This window comes from Bombina bombina, chromosome 4 (assembly GCF_027579735.1).
Source record: "Bombina bombina isolate aBomBom1 chromosome 4, aBomBom1.pri, whole genome shotgun sequence".
In the NCBI taxonomy this organism is placed as follows: Eukaryota; Metazoa; Chordata; class Amphibia; order Anura; family Bombinatoridae; genus Bombina; species Bombina bombina.
The window spans coordinates 824,267,002-824,275,085 of NC_069502.1; the positions used below are offsets into that span (position 1 = coordinate 824,267,002).

At 33.1% G+C, this 8,084-nt stretch overlaps 1 protein-coding gene across 5 annotated transcripts in view; it reads right to left on the reverse strand.

Moving 5' to 3' along the window:
- The window catches only part of LOC128657132 (gastrula zinc finger protein XlCGF26.1), a 131,407-nt gene extending 126,809 nt beyond the window's left edge, over positions 1-4,598 (reverse strand). For 3 of the 5 annotated variants that reach the window (XM_053711381.1, XM_053711380.1, XM_053711377.1), the window contains exon 1: positions 4,174-4,284. The gene's annotated coding sequence lies outside the window, so the exon portion shown is untranslated. Of the gene's footprint in view, positions 1-4,081; positions 4,285-4,408 lie in introns of those variants that run through there. The other 2 variants (XM_053711379.1, XM_053711378.1) reach the window with 2 other exon arrangements.
- Between the last annotated feature and the right edge of the window lie 3,486 nt (positions 4,599-8,084).

Here is an 8,084-nt window from a genome sequence, read left to right on the forward strand (position 1 = left end):
ACTGCTTCTACGGCCACTTAACTGAAGACTACTCAGCCCTATACAAGAACCGGGTGAGAACTGGTCAGTATATCTGACACTCCTTACTGCTTCCTATGACCCTGGTGAGTAAGCCGTTCATACATGATATTTTGGTATTAAAAACGTGATTAATCGCTGCGATTTTAAACCCGCGAGGAGTCGCAATTTTTTCCTACATAAAAAATTCCTTTAGAAGTGGCTGTAATGCATTAATTTATTTGTGATTTCTTGCAAACCAGCTCCATCTAGTGGTTACTTTTAGCACACATTTGTAAAATGGCTCTTTTACTTTCACTTTCTGTTCTGAGAAGCAGCCGATCAATCTAGAAATCTAAAAGGAGCCCATGCAGGAATGAAGAGCAGAGAAAGCCACATACTTATATTTCCTCCTAGGGACATCTGCAGTCTGAAACTTAGGGTATGTAAACATTATGGAACCTCCCACACAATATCCTGCTCTCTGAGAAACGGCTTAAATACATAGCAGATGCAGTTAACCCCACGGCTCCCAAAAAGGCTAAAACTGCAGTCCCTTCTGCTATTAGCTGCTGGGTTAACTTAACTGCATCTACAATGTATTTTATATCAGCAAGGCACAGCATTTCTGAAACGAGCAGCCCCCACCCCTACTGCTATATGCCTGTAATGGATTCCTGGACAGGAGCAGGGCTCATTTTCAGTCAAATTAAAATGTTTAAAAAAGAAGAAAACAAATATTATATATATATATATATATATATATGTATGTGTGTGTGTGTGTGTGTGTGTGTGTGTGTGTGTGTGTGTATGTATGTGTGTATGTGGCTTACACTGCTTCATTAATCATACCACTGTCCACAGTTAGAATGACTGTTCAAGAAAACATGTGTAGTGTGATAGGAGCGCCTAAAGGTGGATTCCTGCTGCTAAAAAAGTTCTTCCCTCAAAGAGAACTAAATGGTGGATAAGAAGAAAAAATGGGGTTTATTTAGCAGCGCTAAAAAAGCTAGGAAATGATGATACCAATCTAATTTAAGTTTTATACAATCTTGTGTATTTAAAAATTCTTATAACACATAAAAACAACAGCAAATGCTATTCCTAATTAATAAAGGGACGCCTCCCTTATACAACACTTATAAAAACAGACTAGAACCATATATTGATAAACCCTAGAATTCCAGGTATAAAGGAATTAATTCTCTAGATAACATATGGCAAGCAACAAATTTATAGGATAAATGGTGAATTGAATATTTAAAAGGCACAAATGTATCAATCCTAATATATTAAAAGCAAATAGATTCAGCGCTAATGTTCAAATTGATTCAACTGTAATTAGAAAGTGAGCGTAACAGCTTTGGTTCAACTGTGATTAGAAGTTGAGCATAACAGCTTTACAGTTCTTCAGTAACAAATACTGTTATAAAGTTACACAGTTACTTTCCTTGGACATATAATTGGCTCAGGTGTGCTGGATAGTTAAAAAGGCAAAAAACAGCAGTTTTTCTGATTTAGGTGCCAAAACAATCGTGGTTAATGGAAATGGTTAATTTAACATATGAATACCTTGATGTCTTTAAAGTTCAGTTTGCATGTTTTAAAAACCGTAGTGCAAATTAGTGTAGAGGTACCTTAATCTGTCCTGGTTGCAACTGCTGATAGTCTTCACTGTGAGGGATTCACAGACTGATAGTTCCTGGTGCTTCTGATAAGTCACCTGACCTTCCCTTTGATTCAGAGGTCAGGGGTGATGATCCGTTCTGGTGATGTAGTTATCCTTTTTTTGTTTTCCTTTCTTCTTATAGCCCAAATATTGTTTTCATCTCGGTTCCCTCAGACTTCTTAAGGTTTGAAGAAATCTTTGGTCAGTGTTTAGCAGTAACACCGTATTCCCTGAAGTTACCAAAGGTAGATTTTAACTTGCAGGGTCAGGAGAAAAGTTTAAAGTTGCAGGGTCACACAGCTTTGTGACAGTAGTAAATGAAGTTTAGTAGAGTGTAGCAGGTCCCATTAAACGCGTTTCACTCTTCTGGGCTTTATCTTTATCTTGATAAAGCCCAGAAGGGTGAAACGCGTTGAATGGGACCTGCTACACTCTACTAAACTTCATTTACTACTGTCACAAAGCTGTGTGACCCTGCAACTTTAAACTTTTCTCCTGACCCTGCAAGTTAAAATCTACCTTTGGTTACTTCAGGGAATGCGGTGTTACTGCTAAACACTGACCAAAGATTTCTTCAAACCTTAAGAAGTCTGAGGGAAACCATTTGAAAACAATAGTTGGGCTATAAGAGGAAAGGAAAACAAAAAAAGGATAACTACATCACCAGAACGGATCATCACCCCTGACCTCTGAATCAAAGAGAAGGTCAGGTGACTTATCAGAAGCACCAGGAACTATCAGTCTGTGAATCCCTCACAGTGAAGACTATCAGCGGTTGCAACCAGGACAGATTAAGGTACCTCTACACTAATTTGCACTACGGTTTTTAAAACATGCAAACTGAACTTTAACGACATAAAGGTATTCATATGTTAAATTAACCATTTCCATTAACCACGATTGTTTTGGCACCTACATCAGAAAAACGGCTGTTTTTTGCCTTTTTAACTATCCAGCACACCTGAGCTAATTATATGTCCAAGGAAAGTAACTGTGTAACTTTATAACGGTATTTGTTACTGAAGAACTGTAAAGCTGTTACGCTCAACTTCTAATCACAGTTGAATCAATTTGAAAATTAGCGCTGAATCTATTTGCTTTTAATATATTAGGATTGATACATTTGTGCCTTTTAAATATTCAATTCACCATTTATCCTATAAAATTGTTGGTTGCCATATGTTATCTAGAGAATTAATTCCTTTATACCTGGAATTCTAGGGTTTATCAATATATGGTTCTAGTCTGTTTTTATAAGTGTTGTATAAGGGAGACGTCCCTTTATTAATTAGGAATAGCATTTGCTGTTGTTTTTATGTGTTATAAGAATTTTTAAATACACAAGATTGTATAAAACTTAAATTAGATTGGTATCATCATTTCCTAGCTTTTTTAGCGCTGCTAAATAAACCCCATTTTTTATTCTTGTTCAAGAAAACATGACAATGTTGTGTGTCATAAGACCTAATAACTGGCTAGTGGCTACTATTTAATCACATCACAGGCAGCAAATTTTATTTTAACTATTTTGTGGTTTGTATTTTTATGCTCCAAGAGTGTATTGGGCATTGAGAAACATGTACATTAAGATTATGTAGTGTTAAATAAATTTTATAATGCAAAATGAAGGCGTTATAGTCATTTATAAAAAAAATTGCGATGAAATTGCAATTGCGTTTTTTTTTTAAAAAAATGCAATTTTGTTTTGCCCATATCGCCCAGCCCTATATATATATATATATATATATATATATATATATATATATACACACACACACACATGTGAAGTTCCCTTTACCTAACATATACACAGACACCTCACTGTATCTTCTATACAGATATATATTATAGAGATGTTCCCTCTGCCTCTCACACATACAGACCCCTCCTCAGTACCTTATAGATATACAGTACATATTATCAGAGACAGGTTCTCTCTCACTCAAACAGAGCCAACTTCTACAAAACCTTAGTAGAGACGTTCTACCTATGTGTGTGGGTGAAATAGCATTACAGAGTCACTATGTAATTTTACATCATAATAGCCCTTTGACTATGCATCACAAACAGCCCCTCCATATACCTTATATACAGACATATACTATAGAGAGGTTCCCTCTGCACAAGTGCACACAAACCCCCTTCCCAGCACCTAACATACAGATATAATATTCCCTCTAGCTAATATGTACTGCACTTCTCCGCTATCTAATATAAAGAACAAAATACATAGTTTATAGACCTTATATGGAGCTACATATCATGTAGAACAGTAGAATTGTGCTGCTCCTCCCGCAATTAGCTACACATTTATCACACACACACAGTATAAAACAGTTACACACACTAATACTGTTATACACAAACAACATTGCACACGTAAGACACCCATCAGTCTATATCTGATTTACTGACTTGGTTGTTAGGCAGCTGAGAGTCAGCACATCCCAGGAAACAAACAGGGGAAAGTGCTATAAATCCCAGGATACAATTGCCAGCTTTCGTACCAGCGTGATCTTCAGCAGGAAACCACGAACCTACTCCCAGCATGCAGTGCAGCAGAAGCTGTATGCATAGCGTCACGTCCGGTAGAAGAAGAGGGGGTCCCAAGGTTGATACTTTTGTTCAATAATCCTAGTACCTTATCTACAGGTATAGAATATTATATAGATATACCAATTGCCTGATATACAAATACCTCACCAGTGCATTATTTACAGATAAATATTATAAAGAGGATACCTCTGCCTCACACACACAGCTTCCTTCCAGAAGTTCCAGTACTTTATCCCCGAGTAGCAGCTAGATCCCTTGCCGCAAAAGGACCAGTGAACTCACAGAAGCCACGTGACTGCAGTGACCTCACCTCTTCTGTCCTTTAACCGGTGTTGTATCATAAATGTTTCCCCTGTAGAATTTAGGGACTTCGGCTTCTCGGCAAGAATCGGAACTCCGCCCCCCACCGCAGCCACTCCCATTCTCCTCCCATCTCTAAAATTTCAACATCCCGTCTTGAAAGCTCAGTCTCCATGCTCGTGCAAGAGAAACATCTCCTCCCACGCCACCCTGCTATCGGCACTGCTTCTTCTGCTGATGTAATGCAGCTTGTCACACGCTCCCTGCTCCCTTCTAGACTTCATTACACAGCTCGAATACCTATTGCTCTTCTCAAATACCACAATACATATTGTGCTGCAATTTTTTTTTATTGTTTAAAGAAACAGTAAAATCATCCAATAAACATTATTAACAATAATGTGCAGGGTTCTTTACCACTTTTGTTCTCTGGAAATCCTTTGTTGAAAATACTTTTCTCAAATACCACAATACATATTCTGCTTCATTTTTTTATTGTTTAAAGAAACAGTAAAATCATCCAATAAAGATTATTAACAATAATGTGCAGGGTTCTTTACGACTTTTGTTCCTTGGAAATCCTTTGTTGAAAAGACTTTTCTCAAATACCACAATACATATTCTGCTGCAATTTTTTTTTATTGTTTAAAGAAACAGTTTGTCAAATCATCCAATAAAGATTATTAACAATAATGTGCAGGGTTCTTTACTACTTTTGTTCTCTGGAAATCCTTTGTTGAAAATACTTAATTTAAATACCACAATACATATTCTACTGCTATGTTTTTCTTTATTGTTTAAAGAAACAGTTTGTAAAATCATCCAATAATGTGCATGGTTCTTTAATACTTTTGTTCTTTCGATATCCTTTGTCGAAAAGCGTTTATTGAAATACTGAAATACATAATCTGCTGAATTTTTTTTTTTTTAATGTTTAAAGAAACAGTTTGTAATATCATCCAATAAAGATTAATAATAATAATGTGCATGGTTCTTTACTACTTTTGTTCTCTGGATATCCTTTCTTGAAAAGTCTTTTTAAAAATTCTCAAATACATATTCTGCTGCAATTGTTTTTTTTTAATGTTTAAAGAAACATCTTTTAATATCATCCAATAATGTGCATGGTTCTTTACTACTTTTGTTCTCTGAATATCCTTTGTTGAAAAGACTTTATTGAAATACTCCAATACTTATCATGCTGCATTTGTTTTTTATGATTAAAGAAACAGTTTGTAAAATCATCCAATAAAGATTATTAACAATAATGTGCAGGGTTCTTTACTACTTTTGTTCTCTGGAAATCCTTTGTTGAAAATACTTTTCTCAAATACCACAATACATATTGTGCTGCAATTTTTTTTATTGTTTAAAGAAACAGTTTGTAAAATCATCCAATAAAGATTATTAACAATAATGTGCAGGGTTCTTTACTACTTTTGTTCTCTGGAACTCCTTTTTTGAAAATACTTTTCTCAAATACCACAATACATATTCTGCTGCAATTTTTTTTATTGTTTAAAGAAACAGTTTGTAAAATCATCCAATAAAGATTATTAACAATAATGTGCATGGTTCTTCACTACTTTTGCTCTCTGGAAATCCTTTGTTGAAAAGACTTTTCTCAAATACCACAATACATATTCTGCTGCAATTTTTTTTTATTGTTTAAAGAAACAGTTTGTAAAATCATCCAATAAAGATTATTAACAATAATGTGCAGGGTTCTTTACTACTTTTGTTCTCTGGAAATCCTTTGTTGAAAATACTTTTCTCAAATACCACAATACATATTCTGCTGCAATGTTTTTTATTGTTTAAAGAAACAGTTTGTAAAATCATCCAATAAAGATTATTAACAATAATGTGCATGGTTCTTTACTACTTTTGTTCTCTGGAACTCCTTTTTTGAAAATACTTTTCTCAAATACCACAATACATATTCTGCTGCAATTTTTTTTATTGTTTAAAGAAACAGTTTGTAAAATCATCCAATAAAGATTATTAACAATAATGTGCATGGTTCTTCACTACTTTTGCTCTCTGGAAATCCTTTGTTGAAAAGACTTTTCTCAAATACCACAATACATATTCTGCTGCAATTTTTTTTTATTGTTTAAAGAAACAGTTTGTAAAATCATCCAATAAAGATTATTAACAATAATGTGCAGGGTTCTTTACTACTTTTGTTCTCTGGAAATCCTTTGTTGAAAATACTTTTCTCAAATACCACAATACATATTCTGCTGCAATGTTTTTTATTGTTTAAAGAAACAGTTTGTAAAATCATCCAATAAAGATTATTAACAATAATGTGCATGGTTCTTTACTACTTTTGTTCTCTGGAACTCCTTTTTTGAAAATACTTTTCTCAAATACCACAATACATATTCTGCTTCATTTTTTTTTTATTGTTTAAATAAACAGTTTGTAAAATCATTCAAAAAAAGATTATTAATAATAATTTGCAGGGTTCTTTACTACTTTTGTTCCTTGGAAATCCTTTGTTGAAAAGACTTTTCTCAAATACCACAATACATATTCTGCTGCAATTTTTTTTTATTGTTTAAAGAAACAGTTTGTCAAATCATCCAATAAAGATTATTAACAATAATGTGCATGGTTCTTTACTACTTTTGTTCTCTGGAAATCCTTTGTTGAAAATGCTTAATTTAAATACCACAATACATATTCTACTGCTATGTTTTTCTTTATTGTTTAAAGAAACAGTTTGTAAAATCATCCAATAATGTGCATGGTTCTTTAATACTTTTGTTCTTTCGATATCCTTTGTCGAAAAGCGTTTATTGAAATACTGAAATACATAATCTGCTGAATTTTTTTTTTTTTAATGTTTAAAGAAACAGTTTGTAATATCATCCAATAAAGATTAATAATAATAATGTGCATGGTTCTTTACTACTTTTGTTCTCTGGATATCCTTTCTTGAAAAGTCTTTTTAAAAATTCTCAAATACATATTCTGCTGCAATTGTTTTTTTTTAATGTTTAAAGAAACATCTTTTAATATCATCCAATAATGTGCATGGTTCTTTACTACTTTTGTTCTCTGAATATCCTTTGTTGAAAAGACTTTATTGAAATACTCCAATACTTATCATGCTGCATTTATTTTTTATGATTAAAGAAACAGTTTGTAATATCATCAAATAAAGATTATTAACAATAATGTGCAGGGTTCTTTACCACTTTTGTTCTCTGGAAATCCTTTGTTGAAAATACTTAATTTAAATACCACAATACATATTCTACTGCTATGTTTTTCTTTATTGTTTAAAGAAACAGTTTGTAAAATCATCCAATAATGTGCATGGTTCTTTAATACTTTTGTTCTTTCGATATCCTTTGTCGAAAAGCGTTTATTGAAATACTGAAATACATAATCTGCTGAATTTTTTTTTTTTTAATGTTTAAAGAAACAGTTTGTAATATCATCCAATAAAGATTAATAATAATAATGTGCATGGTTCTTTACTACTTTTGTTCTCTGGATATCCTTTCTTGAAAAGTCTTTTTAAAAATTCTCAAATACATATTCTGCT